The following is a 15,511-nucleotide window of genomic DNA, read 5'->3' as shown; positions in this document are numbered from 1 at the left end:
TGCATACCTATCTCCCTGTCCCGGTTTCTATAAACTCACCTCCACTATGATGACAGAGTGCAAACGAATGCACCAAGATCATCTAACGAATTGGCGTTTTTCTGGTCACCAAAGCTATCCTGTTCCTGGCGTGTATCCAATTCCAGGAGGGAGAAAGTGAACCAGATCCAAGGGACGTGCCAGGGTCAGGATCCCAAGGGAGGCCGGAAACCGAGGTTCCCGAACCAAAGCCAAACCCGCCAAACAACCTGACAGCGTGACTACGCAAGCAGCCTCCAAACCAGGAGGCCGAGCGAGGACAAGGCGCCCCAGGCAGATCCCACACTAGCACCGCAAAACCTTTCACTGAGCAAGTTGCTCAGTGAAGGGGGGGGGGGGGGGTAAGGTAAGGCTAAACTCTAGAGATGTTTTAGGAGAAGGCATGTACAGCAATGACTTTAACGTAGAATGTGTAGCCCAAGTACTGGCTCAGGCAATGCCAGCAGTTAGAACTATGGAAAGATTCGAGGTTGAAATCAAAGTTGCTCCAGCCCACTTCAAGGTATCTGTGGACTGAGTTCACAGCACAGGCAAACGGTTTGTCGGACTGTTATATTTGCTCTAAGGCCAGGGCCGAGGAGTTGTATGTCACTTCTAACACACCTAGGTTGGGAAGAGTGCGAGGAGAAAACCAACCGGTGGCTGACCGTACCTGAGAACATGATAAAACAGAATGTCCCCAAGCAGCATGCCTCGCATATCTAGGATCTCGTGAGTATACTCTTAGTGTCCAAGGGGACCCGGAAGAACCGGTCCGAAGAGACATTAAACTTAACTGCCAATACCTAGAAGGAATGTTGCCACGGTTGGAGGAGGAGGTGGCCATTCCGAAAGGGGTAACTCTAACGCTAGAGAAATCATTCGAGTGTTATCAGAACACGGGCAATATAGATGTAGGGACCGTACCAGCTCAGGACTCTAGGAATTTCTCTCGACTACATCCAGTTATCTTGTTTAAGTTGAGAGGGAGAAGACCCTCTCAAAGGGGGGTTATGTCGTGGGCCGAAAACTGGATATAAGACACCTCAGGTTAAAACTAAGGGGAAACACCATGATATAGGGTTGTCTTGACATTTCTGTCTCTCAGTAGAAGACTGAGAGAACATCACATATTGACCAAACGCTTACAAGAGATAACGACAGCTCAGACCTTGTACAAAGAACAGAGGGCAGGGCAAACTGACATTTTGGGGTGTAGGAGATAATCACACATGGCAGGATAACTGCCATGTAGATCAGGGGCGTTCTGTGTGCTATATAAACTGACTGTATTCAATGATTAAGTAGGCTCTCAATCTTGTGTTCGGAGAGACCTAGTGTATGTTGCCTTTCTGACTTGATCAATAAACGTAGGTTTGCATCTGAAAACTTGGACTGACTCCCTGTGTTCGGCCTTTCGGACCTGTCCGGCTAGAAAGCCAGCCACCACAATACTAAATGGTGTTCGCCTACACACGATTTTATATAAATACATCGGATTATACCGATCCCAAAATGTTAGAAACGATGCATCGCGATTCATCCCACATTGTATCCGGTGCAAACTTTTTTGATCCGGGCCATAGCATCGTGACCTTTTATGCCAATGCATCGATGTGAACCGGTGAATCTTCCCATCCCTAATTCCCTGGGTCAAGATGAGTTCAACACACCCCATGACGTCAATTTCAGGTTATATAGAGTTTCTGCCATTTTGAATTTTAAGAAACCAAGTTTCTTTTTTTTCACTCCTCCTTCAATTGTTGTCCAATCTTGCCCACATTTGGCACACATCATCGTCAGACCAACCCTCACTGAAAATTTTTGATTTTCAAAACCGTTTGTCCGGTACAGGTAATCAAAATCGGCAACAAAGCAACCAAACAGGAAGTTGGGTCATATCTCAACGACTCTTTGAGAATTCAACACCAAACTTGGTATGTTGACTCGGAACCCTCTTCTGAGGATGTCCAAACAATTTGGTGTCATGTGATAACTGGGCGTGTCCGCAGGAGGCAAAAATGTGTTTTGGCCAATAGCTGTTGATTTGTTTGCCTGTATTAAATGATTCCTTTGTCTGATAATATCTTGGGACATCCCGTGTGTGACACATGACAACATTTGATAACAGCGGAATTGATGCGGCCGCCATTTTGAATTACTGAAAAAAGTTTTTTTCTGTACTCCTACTCTCTCTGCCAAATTATAAAATAATCTCTGCCAAATTTGGCAGAGATTATCTTCAAACCAGGCCTCACAAAAGCTATACATTTGATTTTCGAAACCGTTTTCCCGGTACAGCCAATCAAAATGTGCCATTAAGCCATCAAACAGGAATTTGGGTCGTATCTCAGCAAATCTTTGATGGATTCACACCAAACTTGCTGCATGCCCTCGGAACCCTGTTTTGAGGATGTTTAAAACGTTTTCTGGTTCATTTGACTGCTTGGCCACCTAATTGCTGCTTGGTGGTTGTGGACACACGTTGGGTCCTTGTTCAATGTTGAAGATGTGGAGGAGGATGGCGTGATTGATTTGTTGCACAGCTCTGGCTGTGAGAATGGGACATAGACTAAAAGGGATAGTTCACCTCTATCGATTGTTTAACAATTTGAACACATTAACTGTTCTGTTGCGGGGAGGGGGGGGGGATAAGACTGATATGCGGTTCATTAATTGTAATAGCCATAAATCACTTTAATCACGGCCACACTTTAACGTGCAGAGCAAAGAAATTGCTAGAAAATTGTTTTTCTGATATTACGAGCACCCATGCATTATAAATCTATCAACACTGAAACAAATACAAGTGTGTATTGACAATGCAGGCAACGAAAATCTCAACAACATAAATTAAACGTATCGACAGTGTGGAAAATACAGACAACCTGCATTTACAGCAAATGTTATTGTAATTTGGATCAAAGAGGAAACATTTTCTAGATTAATTGTTCCTCATAAAGCTCCCTCCAGGTTATTTCTTGACATCATCTCTGCCCAGAGCCTTGTATCCATGTATGTCACCAGTGGGAAACTTTAATTACTTCCTGTTCGCATAGGAACCAAAACTCTAAAATTAGACCAAAGAGGAATTCCCAAAGGTCCCTTTGGTGATATTTGAGGATTTCAGTCAGATGCAGGGCTAATCATCACACAAGCGTTTTCCAAACAACCTCATCTATGTTTTATCCTCTCCAATTAAAGATGCCAGCATTGGGTGCTAATGTACACGCCAGACACTACACACACATGCCTTTGTCAATACTATCAGCAAAATCATCCTTTACAACTCAAGCATATTTGCATTCTCCAGCTGAAATAATGGGGAAAAGCGAGCCAAAAATCCTCTGCTTTTGGTTGTGTGTCCGTGTTCTTTGCAAAACACACACAATCCATCACCGTGGTTCGTTATAGGCAAGCCTATCATCACCTTGTTCCTGGTTTGGTTTGTATGTATATGGCCTCTGCCGATACAATTCCTGACAGGAACTTGCAGGCCGAGGTCAAATGGAGGGCTGAGCCAGTTGGGTGGATGTAGGGGTTGGGGAAATAATGAGGCGGGAGGAGAGGACAGGCGGAGGAGGTCAGGTAAATGACAAACGACAATTCTTCGGCCAGAACCACCCCCTACCCTGTGAGCCTTGCTTGTCTCTCGACAGCAGTATTTAACAGTGGTCTGTCTCAGTGTGTGTGTCGTGTGGGGTGGTGTGCATGTAGCATGTAAAGAGAGGACTGAGAGGCTTATGCATAATGCATGCCTCTGCTTAAAGGATGACTGACATTTGGCTTCTCATCAGTTGGGCCATTTCCCCAGAGATGATACGGTATGTCCCTGGAGATACTGGCATTCACACAAACACACAAGCGCACACACACACAAACACACACATACACACACAAGTCAAAATCTATTCCATGGAACAGGGTAAATAGCGGATGTTCTGTCACAGTCAAACGCCTCAACAAATTAGCCACGAGGCAGATCTCTCAATCTTTGACTGACAGGATGAAACATTGGTTTGCCCTCTCTTCCCTTAGTATATAGATTTGACCAGAGCCATGCTCAAGGCATTTGCCATTCACTCTCTGCAGCTCCTCTGAATGGGTTAAAGCGACACATGATGTACCGTACAACCACACTTGATTAAGCCCAGCACTACTTTCTTTATTTTGCTAAACAAAACGTGTTTAAGTGACTCCTTCTAAACTAAACTCTGCATTATTACAGAAAAGGAAGGGGAGTCAGTGTGAAAGCAGAACCTCCCCGGCAGTCTAGATGCAAAACAACTAGAGGGAGGGGAGGGGGGATGAGGGGGGATGACTTGAGCGTGTGCAAGGCAGGAGGTGGGAGTTTTACAACCTGAAACTGGCACCCAGCTCTGACTCTCCTCACTACGGTGGCCATGTAGGGGCATGCTCACACTCGGCACTTGAGAAAATTAGTTTGGCCTGGTCTGTGGTGAGGCACACACCAGTCAGTCACATGACAGACCTGTGTCAGCATCAGCCAGAGACACAATCATTGGCAATTTGACTGTACAAGAGAGGTGAGTCATAGTCACATGGATGTGGTTCAATAGGAAGAGTCACTGGTGAGATGATCATTTATGACAAGGATGATGATCAAGCCGCAGACTTGAGAGAAGTCTGGGTCATTCATACTTGAATCAATAAAAAACATCCTATTTTCTGAACAAGGAGTGTGTGTTTATGCCGCCAGACATTCATCATTGTATTCATGCACATGACACAAATATAATCCGTGTAGCATGGGATGTGATGGTGGTGGTGGTGGTGGGGTAGCGAGAAGGCAGCTGTTCAGGCATGGCTTACTTCTCGAATCACACTTTTTATTTTTAAACGGCCTAAGGCAGGGCGAGAGGTGCGGAGTGAAAAGCGGGCATGAATCAGGACTGTCTCTGGACAGAAGTGGGCTCCAGTAATATAACGACAAAGTGCTGTATATGTGGAAGGTGAACGCCATTTTTCCCTATCATTCGAGCCTGTTCCGGTCCTCGCATCCAGAGCAGGCACAGGTGAAAGAACCCCAGCATTATCCTGGCCTGCTCCACACTTAGTCGTCCTCTCTCTCTCTCTCTCTCTCTCTCTCTCTCTCTCTCTCTCTCTCTCTCTCTCTCTCTCTCTCTCTCTCTCTCTCTCTCGCTATCTCTCTCCCTCTCTCTCTCTCTGGCCCTTCCGTCAGCCCTATTAGTGTGCGCTCAGAAAACGACTACAACAGTCCATCCGACTGTATTAATCCTTTCCTAATCATCGCCGTGACCCCAAAAATGTTTATAAAGCATTTCCTTTGACAAGCCATCAGGTCCAGATGTAACCAATTAGAATGTGGAATGAGTTCTGAGGGAGCTGTGAAGGGTCTGTTGCGGTTTCAGATCTTGCCATGTTAACGGAACCTCACACCTGCCACTCTGTGTGTGTGTGTCTGTGTGTGTGTTAGTCTCTGTGTGTGCAGTGCTGGTTCAAGGCATGAGCAGGTGTGTTGGGAGATGGTCTGAGAGTAGCGGCTGGTGTCTCTCCTGTCAGGCTCTTTATCTTCAGCTGGCAGGGAGACACAAGGCAGGCCCTGCTGATTGGATTTCGGTCTGGAGACGGCATGGATACAGGTGAGAGTGGAAGACCGACAAGGGATGGAGACAGAGAAAGGGGAAGGGGAGAGCAGGGGGGAGGGAGGAGAAGGGCGAGGGGGGGGAGATGGAGAGAGAGGTGATGGGAGAAGGAGGTCGAGAGAGAGTCGAGGAAGGGAGAGGGAGGAGAGGGGAGAACAAGGGAGGGAGAGAGAGAGCGAGGGATGGATGGAGAGTGCAGGAGGGAGGGGGGCAGAGAGCACATTAATGGGCACGCAATGGCAACCAATCCCAGACAAAGAACACATAAGCAGGAGGACAGGCACAGAAACCCAGACACGAGGCCTTACGCTACCAGACATAAGGGCTGACAGGCTGGCTGTCTCGTTCAATCTATGAGGTGTAGGGTTACATTAACCTCTAATATTATGTCAGGGGGAAGGACCCGTGAACATCCGCACACACACACACACTCTCTAACATGCATGTACACACACACACACACACTTTCTAACATGCATGTACACACACACACAGACACACACACAATAGTAAAAGTGGGGAGGGGGCAACTATCGGCACTTTTACGTTAATCAGAGAGCACACAGCTATCTATGATTGTTGGTTTGAGTGTGTCGAAAGAGGTGGCCAACACTGCACCACACTGTTGGTGAATGCTCTGCTGACAGAGGGATATTTGATCATCCAAAACATGGTGACCGGAGCCTCCCTTAGCAGAGGTCGTACTGTGGCTTCCGTGAATTTGTTGCGTGTGTGTAACGCCCCAGGTGCAAAGGACACTCTGCACATTGCGCATTGCACGATGCACCAATCACGTTGCACTCTTCTTTAAATCTTGTTTGATAAAACAATACGTTGTATCGTGGTTGGAATTCTTATTATTTAGACAGTGTTGTACATTTTCTACATTTAATATTTTCTACGTTTTATATTGGAAGTCTTATATGTTGACCGTATGCACCTTCCTGCTATAGTCAATTCCTTGTTTGTGGAAACTTACCGATTAATTCTGATTCTGATGCCCAATGCCTAATAGTCTGTCCTGGGGATTTCACAAGCATCAGAGCAATCAACACGTACCCAAGGTCACATTCAGTGTAACGTGGAAGTCTCTAATCATTTCTAATCTCTATATGCTCCCATCACATAAACAGACGTCCCTGTTCACCTATCCTTAGATGACTCTGGACAGATTCCAACACATTTTCCTTAAGGCCGGTATCTCTCTCAAACACAAGGATGTCTTTGTCAAACAGACCTCCAATGTTTGGTTAAGATTGCACAAGAGTCCACAAGGTGTTAGATTTGAGGAATTTACATTTAGTCATTTAGCAGACGCTCTTATCCAGAGCGACTTACAGTAAGTACAGGGACATTCCCACCGAGGCAAGTAGGGTGAAGTGCCTTGCCCAAGGACACAACGTCATTTGCACGGCCAGGAACCGAACCAGCAACCTTTGGATTACTAGCCCAATTCCCTACCGCTCAGCCATCTGACTCCAATCCAGGAATGAGCGAAACCCCATTCAAGAAGTTCTTCCTGGGTCTTTTCTGTATTTCCATTCAAGGAGTCATTGCTTTAGTGTAGAGCAGGTAGCCTATTGAGGATCAGTAGAACACTGTGGTCTACATTACAGCTGTTGTGATAGATTTTTCTTTGGGAGCATTGATTGCATTGTTAGTGTAGCTCAGATGGGACGAACATTTGCGTTCACAAAAATAAACACATTTTGTGTTTATGAGCTCTCAGTCGTCCAGGTGTTTCCACTGTGACGTTTAATGGGAATCGTGTGTGAAGAAAGTCGATGATCAAACAGACACCAGAGCAGTCGCTGGCCAGCTGTGTAAATGTGTGTGTCAGTGCTTATGGAGGTGTGTGTGTGTGTGTGTGAGGGGGGGAGACAGGGAGACAGACAGACAGGCAAACAGACAGACGAATAGAAAACGGAGAGAGAGAGAGAGAGAGAGTGAGAGAGGTAGAAATAGACAGAGAGAGAGAGAGAGAGAGAGAGAGAGAGAGAGAGAGAGAGAGAGAGAGAGAGAGAGAGAGAGAGAGAGAGAGAGAGAGAGAGAGAGAGAGAGAGAGAGAGACGGAAGGAGACGGAACTGAAGGAGAGAGACACAGGGGGAGCTACCTGCAGCATGCTTCCTCACTAGAGCCACCCAGTCAAATGTTTTAGGAAAAGCAAAGAGGGAAGGAATGGGGAAGGCAGTAGACGATAGCCACAGATCTCCAATAAGCCAAATGTAACTAGCAGTAAGCAGAACTGAAGCTTGAGGGACTGAGAGAACTAAGAGACATACATTATGTGGTATCGGCTGTCCTTTCTGTAAATCTTGAATTTGAGATGTTTTTGACAGGCAAAATTCGAACCACCATTCTGTTAGAACTACTTCTAGACCTCCATTATCTGCTGCAATTATTATGCACTATGTGTACTTATAAAAGCGGATAAAAACGTCTGCAAAATAAATCAATTTAACTGAAGTTTGAAGGAACTGGATTCTGCGACTTATCTACTTCACTTAGCCCCCCAAAAGGTCGAATTGTATAAAATTGTATCCATTGACTCAAAGACAGCCAATCACATTAGGAATCGTGCAAGAACAGTTATTTAGTTACTGTTTAATTGCTCTTTAAAGAAGAGCTAATTTAGCTCCCAGCCTTTGACACACACAAACACACTTGTAATGTAATGTAGGTATCCACATGACACGCATGCATGCAGACACAGACACACAAGCCAGTCACTCCGCTACATGTATTAAATAATTTTTTGGCTCAACTTTCAAATTACACTTCCATGATGTTCAAGCCTAAAAATACTTAGGCTACCAAGTGGGTGCATTTGGAAAAGTTTCAAAATGATTGAGTTTGGTTCAGCAGACCATTCATTCATGTAAGCAGCAGTCATATTCATTCTATGACCAGTCCAATCCACCGTGCATAGTCTACCCCACACTCAATTTGCATGTGCATAATTGTCGATGGGTTAAACATTCATGAACGTGTACCGTGTAGTCTCGAGAACGAGTGACATATAATTAAAGAAATAGCTTCGCGTGCCCAACCCGACACCTACACTTTGCCTGGTCTAAAGTGAGCTCAGCAGGCAGCGGTGTCGGTAAACGTCGCTGACAGAAGCCCAATAACGAGACATGTGCATTAGCCTACTGTATGCAACGAGAGGCAGTCTACAGAAATGTGTAGCCTACTCCAACACTGCCTGCTAGGTAAATAAAGGAGATTAAACGAACTCCACCTCCAACGTTTAGATGAATAATTTTAGCAAAATAAAACAAGCTACTACAAGACCGTTGTTTTGTAAATACAAAGCAATATTGTGGCGTCACTCAACAATATTGAGCAACACCTCTATAAAACACCATCATTTTCTTCGAACATTACTACAGATTTTAGGCTAAAATGCCATGTTTAAAAACATTTAGTCAGATTTCGTCAGTGGAGTCGTTTAATTAGAGTATTTGAATTTACAAAAGTGATGATAATGCGCATGTTTAATGATTTAGCACCCCAACCTGGTGAAATGTGGTTAATTTGTCAGTTAAAAGCATCATCTCAAAATGATTTGGGGTTGGTAACAAATTCATCTGATCTGTGAGCGGTACGTTGATCTTTAACCGAGTCAAAGCGCGTGTATGTGAGTTGAGACCGATTTAGCGCTCGTTGTTTTGGCTAGGTCAGATTTCACTGACAGACATGACACTCCTACTTTTTGGGACTGCAAAAAGTATTTACATTGCATTATCTTGGTCATGGCGACATTTAACCGAGAGCAAACTTCCAACATTGCACTTGTAAAGGCATCCTCGGTTCGAGCGCCTTGAGCCGACAGGTTTCGAGCGACTGGCACGAGCTAGTCATGCACAGATGCTGGAAACCCGTATTTTGCCAGAGGGAAAACATATTTTTAGCGATGACACAAACTGTTGACACAAAAGTACTTCTGTGGGATTGTAGGAGCAATATTGTTTCAAATGCATGTTGACTATCGTCAATCTCATTTGACAATTGGTTTCATATTTTGGAGGTTTGAATCTTCATTGGCATTTATTTGTGTAAGCTTTAAAAGTAGCATAGATGTCTTGTTTGTGAAGGGTGACTGACAAATGATCTTCTGTTACCGTTCTCTTTACAAAGCTAACACAGACCACATGGAGTATCCCAACCACCACTCAATAAACTGTCCAAACAGCCACTCTGAACCAGTGACCTGAACCACTTAACCACATGTTCTGTATTCAATCTTCCCTCTCTTAACTAATCATGACCCCATTCACATGATTTCCCACTGCAAGGCACTGTCAACACAGCCTGATGAAATCTATGCCAGCATGTCACATTTAATTTAAAATACTATTTAAAACCTCTAAGGTACTGGCCTCGCAGTATTCCTGAGACACAGGTTTCTAGCAACTGGTTTAAAGAGGTCAATATTTGACACGCAAAGTTATGTACAATGGGATCACACAAATACCAGGCATTGTTCTCATGTATCAGAACAAGTTAAACCAGACCATGTTCAAACATCCATTCTTCTCAACAGGGACTTGTTAAACAATCCAAGATATTCTTATAGCCCAAACTTACTATGGAGGCTAAAACACCAAGCAATGTGCCTTAGTCAATTATGTAATCCATACCCTGAATGTACAGTACCAGTCAAAAGTTTGGACACATTTTCCCAATTGTGTCCAAACCTTTGACTGGTACTGTATTTTCCATTCCCCCTCTCCAAAGACACCAAAGCAGGCCATGCAATAATCACAATAGATGTTTCACAATCTTTCCCTAATTCTGTTGTCCATGAACAATGACAACAGATCTAATTACAAAGCAGAGAAACGACACAGGGTATCTCAAGACATGCCTGGATGACACCTACCTTGCTGGAAGGGTGTGCCAGGGCTTCCTGGGGATCATGTGGTTTGAGTGTCCGTCAGTCCGGAACTGAGCTGGGCATGGGTGGCACAACCATCTTGAGCAATGTAGAGCCGAGCTCGATCCATGCTGCAGACTTGCGCGCCGCTTCTCTGATGTACACACGCTCTGTCATTCACACAGATCCCTCGCGGAGTCAGCTCCCGTTGGAAGGGTGGCCCCCACACAGCCAGCCAAGAGGACGTCCGTGGAGGGAACGGAGATGTGCTGCTGCCCAGAAGAGCCTACTCCAGTTACAGCCTCTCTCTCTCTCTCTCTCTCTCTCTCTCTCTCTCTCTCTCTCTCTCTCTCTCTCTCTCTCTCTCTCTCTCTCTCTGCTGCTGCTCTCTCAGCTTCACTCTGGTCCTCCTCTTTTAAGCTGCCTTCTACCTCTCTGTTGTAGCCCCTCCCTCCCCCTCTGTGGCGCCCTGCTTACCAGCGTGCTTCTTTTTCATGGCTCTCTCCCTCTCGCTCCGTTCACGCATCTTTCCACGGGGACAGGGAGGGGGAGTCTCTTTCCCACACTCACCTCCAGAAATGTTTGAATCGAGACTAATTGGATGATTAATTGAAAATGTCATCCGAATAATGGTTTGAAAGATTTTTTTAACAAGTTGTATTTGCGTAATGAGAAAATGTTAACATGGACATGCACATATCTGCTATTTCTGTCTGCCTTTAGACACCTTTCTTTGCTTATTCTGCTAATTGGGACCTCCACTCAGACATACAGCCACACTGAGGACCTCTTTTGACAATGTCAATCATTTGGAGGAATATCTTGAAGAATGAATGGTTTGTTTAAGATCACCCAGATGGGCTTTGCAACTTCTTGATCTGAAGTGAAATGATTGTGGCGACACTATCAAATCTGTATCCTAGTCTTTGGCATGTAGCATGGTCTTATGGAGAATACATACTAACGATCTTAGTAGGCTAACGATCTTAGTAAGCTAACGATCGTCAAGTTGCCCACCTGCTTGTTAGTCAAGAGGCACAAGCAGTAGTGCTTTTTATAAAAATACATTGATTGATAGTATAGCATGTGAAGTTTTCCCAACAGTCTTTCTCTTACACACAGATTAGAAGTGTCTCTTTTCAACTGTGTGAAGTCATAGAATATGTAACCCACCCAGATTAAAGACAGGAGGAAGACTAGACAGTAAATTAAAAGGATGAAACAGCAAAGCGCTTGCAGGATAAGGTCAGGATAAGATACTGTTGTACTGACGCCATAGATGTGTGACAAGGGCGGAATTGGGGAAGGAGATGAAGTTTTGCACAGGCAAAAAGCCAATTCAGTTTCTCTGGGCTGTTGGTTGGGACCACCTGCAGACATATCAACATCGACTGTGTGTGAAGTTAGGGAAATCCGGCAAAAGCTTAATACATAAACAGGCTGAGCGAGAGAGGGAGAGAGAGGGGTGTGCGAGCGAGAGACAAGGGATAAGGTGTGTATGTGTGTACTGTTTAAGTGAGACAGCAGGATAGAGCTGGATAGTTGTATTTGAGTCTGAGAATAAGAGAGAGAGGGGAGTCTGTCTCTCTGTGTGTGTGTGTGTGTGTGTGTGTGTGTGTGTGTGTGTGTGTGTGTGTGTGTGTGTGTGTGTGTGAGCAAGAGAGGTGGGGGGAGATCTGTGTGTTGTCTTGCGTGAGAGAGAGAGAAAGCTGTTTTACACACACACCTGATAGATGTATTTGTCGAAAGATACTTACCATAATTGTCAATAATTTACTCCTTAATTATAATTGTCAGGATTCTGCTCTGGCAATCCATCAAATACATATTCATAACAGCAAAACTATCATTTGATTGTCAGCATGTGTACCACACTGCCTAGTTATGGTTCAGGAGAATGCAAAAAAACAACCATAAAGACCAAACGTCAACATTTTCTTCCATCCGGCAGGTGTTCAAGTATACATCCATGATGGACTTCTATTTACTATCCATTCCTATTGACTTCTATTTCATCTATCACGCATGTAAGGGCCTGCTGTCACAGAAGGCTATGGGTGACAAGTTGGTGAAAATGATCATTCCATCACTTCCAAGCACTCACTTGAACACAGGCAAAAAAACATGGTGATCTGAGCACCAGGCAGGCTTAACTAGATGGAACTCCACATCACATGTTTCAAAGGTTGCAAAAGCAAAAAGAGAACGTTGAAAATATACTCAGGGGACTAGACATTTTGTTTGCCCACGTTTTGAGGACTGGGATCAGGCGGAATAGCTGATGAACTCACTGGAACCAGTTGTGGAGATGACTCAAAACGGACCAAGACTGATGCACCTGTGGCATCCATCATCCCCACGTCCTGAAACCACACTCATTCAGGTTCTATGGAAGAGTACTGGGCAGGCTGACTTGTAGCAATGCCCACACTCACCTCAGATGTTGTGCTCATCTGTGCTCGTCTGAATCCACGTAACAAACAGCACTTCTTATTGGACAGCACAACCAGGAAGGGCAAACAAGACAGATGTCAAGATACTGTCAAACACAAGAAACGTCAAGCAAGCGGGGCAGCCGTCAGGATGGTGAGGATGACGAAGGATATTCAAATAGACTCAGGATTAGGAGATCCCAACCTACAGTAGCGGAATGTTCTGGACCATGAAGAGTTGTTCCACATTTACATATTGGGCACACAAAGGAACCTGAGAGTCTGATTTAGGAACTGAAGTAATAGCCTACTTCAGAGTAAAGAGCTTTAGAGAACCTCGAGCGGAAAAAAGATTGGTTCAGAGCATTAATTTGTCTGTCTTTTTCAAAAGACACTTTTGCAGATGAACGGTCTAGACTACACTCTTGATTGATCTTAAAGATACAGTACGCCCTTCACTACCATCATCAGGGTAGTGTTGGAGGCGGAGCAGAGACCTTGTCCTGTTATAAGTTCATTTGATGTAAAGTAGCTTTTAAAATCAAAATATCTCCCTTGCATTTGGTGCAATCCATACAGTTAAGGGTGATAAAATCAGATTATGTTCTGATAAAATCAGCAATTCTTTTTCACTTTCATGCCATAATCATTCCATATATAACACATTCTAACTTCTATATTGACATTCCTGGAGCTATTCCCATATGTACAATATCAGCATAATAATATTATTATCACCAATATCAATATAAACAACAATAATAGGGTTAGTTATTAATAGGTTTAATATCAGCAAGGTTATTATTATTGGGCTTATTATCATTCGTTTTAAGAGTTTTGCAATAATCGTCATTATTAACAATAGTGTTGTTGATGATATTAATATTAATAAGAATAAAAGTTTACTAAATGGTTTCTCTCTCCCTCCCTCTCCCCTAACTCGCCCTTCTGCAACACCATCTGTTCATCTTCCAATAGAATCTGTTCATTTTCATCCGCATCGGCAACAAAAACACATTGCATAATATATAGATAACAATAGAATAACAGATAGTAATATTTCATGTTGCAGATTCGAAAATGCTAATACATAAAATAATTCATTCATTCGTAATAAGAAGCATTCAATCTATAATTGATGTTCCATAACAAGGTGAATGAAAGTTAGAGACACTCACCCTCTGTGTTACACAGCAGAGCTGCAGTGGTCAAGCAGTTAAGATTACTGGGGTTGCATGTGCAGTGAGATACTGACAGAGGTAAATATATCCTGGTTATCTAAGTGAAGTGGGGGATGAATGGGAAGGAAATTGGTGGAGTGTTTCATTGATGTGTGCTCCTGTGCAAAGTGGATTCCATCCTCCACACTGGGACTTTGGTGTCTGGACCATCACAAAGTCAAAAAGAAACCATTCGAGACACCTCTTTCATGCGCACAAACACACGCGCACACACATTCACGCTGGGAGTACCCCCAGAACGCTTTCGTTTCAAACGCTTTCTCTTGCTTCCGTCAAGTCAAGTTGTTGCTCATGGCCTAAGTTCACACTCCAAATCAGCACGAGGCAAAAATGTGTCATAAATAAACATTTTTAGCATTAACATTTTTATGAACGGGGAATAAGATCTTAGCGAAATGTCATGGAACAGATAATCAAAAGATGGGCATCAAACCAGCATATCTAAACCACTCCAGGGATCCTAGTCCCCAAACAACCGCTCACATCAAGCTAACAAAAGTCTTCACCCACTGCAGTTTTCACTCTGCCAGGGTAGAATAGCAGGCAATGTGATAAAATACTGGGGAATTAGTCAAGGCCATGTGCATGTTCTCCTAAGTAAATATGTGACTTGAGGCAGAATGTATTTGTTGCCGTTACGGACAAGGTATGCTATAAAAACTGCAGTCACGCACCATTCAGTCAATGTTGTATTGTAATTCAAATGGAATTCTGGGATGTTGCCTTTGAAATTATAGTATCTTTCTACGAGGTGCAGTCTAGGCTAACCTATGCTGGAAAATGGGATGTTTGCCAGCATTGAAATATAAGGACCTAATTGCCCAGTTTAGGATTTTATTGTCCTTTTAAACAATGGCAATTGACAGAGATGTGGATATAATTGCAGAAATGTATCGTCAAGCACTGCTCAGGGAAAATAATGCGATAGCCAACTCTTCTGGCATGCTAATACCTGTCCAAATAAACACGCAGGGGAACAGGGAGTCAGGTGGCTGAGCGGTTAGGGAAGCGGGCTGGTAATATGAAGGTTGCCGGTTCGATTCCCAGCCGTGCGCACTGACGTTGTGTCCTTGGGCAAGGCACTTCACCCTACTTGCCTCGGGGGGAATGTCCCTGTACTTACTGTAAGTCGCTCTGGATAAGAGCGTCTGCTAAATGACTAAATGTAAATGTAACATCAGCATTGGTGATTATACTAGCCGGATCAAATTGATTGATCAATGAAATCTTATGGAAAAAACAGTTTCTTTGTGAAGACATATTTGCAGATGGATGGATAGATGAATGGACAGATGGAGGGAGGGAGTTACTGA

The 15,511-nt window shown here is 44.0% G+C and overlaps 1 protein-coding gene across 1 annotated transcript in view; it reads right to left on the bottom strand.

Moving 5' to 3' along the window:
* opn7b (opsin 7, group member b) overlaps positions 1-10,755 on the bottom strand; it is a 49,635-nt gene extending 38,880 nt beyond the window's left edge. The window contains exon 1 of the mRNA XM_067240237.1: positions 10,532-10,755. The gene's annotated coding sequence lies outside the window, so the exon portion shown is untranslated. The remainder of the gene's footprint in view (positions 1-10,531) is intronic.
* Positions 10,756-15,511: the final 4,756 nt, after the last annotated feature.

The sequence above is a fragment of the Osmerus mordax genome, chromosome 7 (genome assembly GCF_038355195.1).
Source record: "Osmerus mordax isolate fOsmMor3 chromosome 7, fOsmMor3.pri, whole genome shotgun sequence".
NCBI lineage: Eukaryota > Metazoa > Chordata > Actinopteri > Osmeriformes > Osmeridae > Osmerus > Osmerus mordax.
This window is presented reverse-complemented; position numbering and strand designations above follow the sequence as displayed.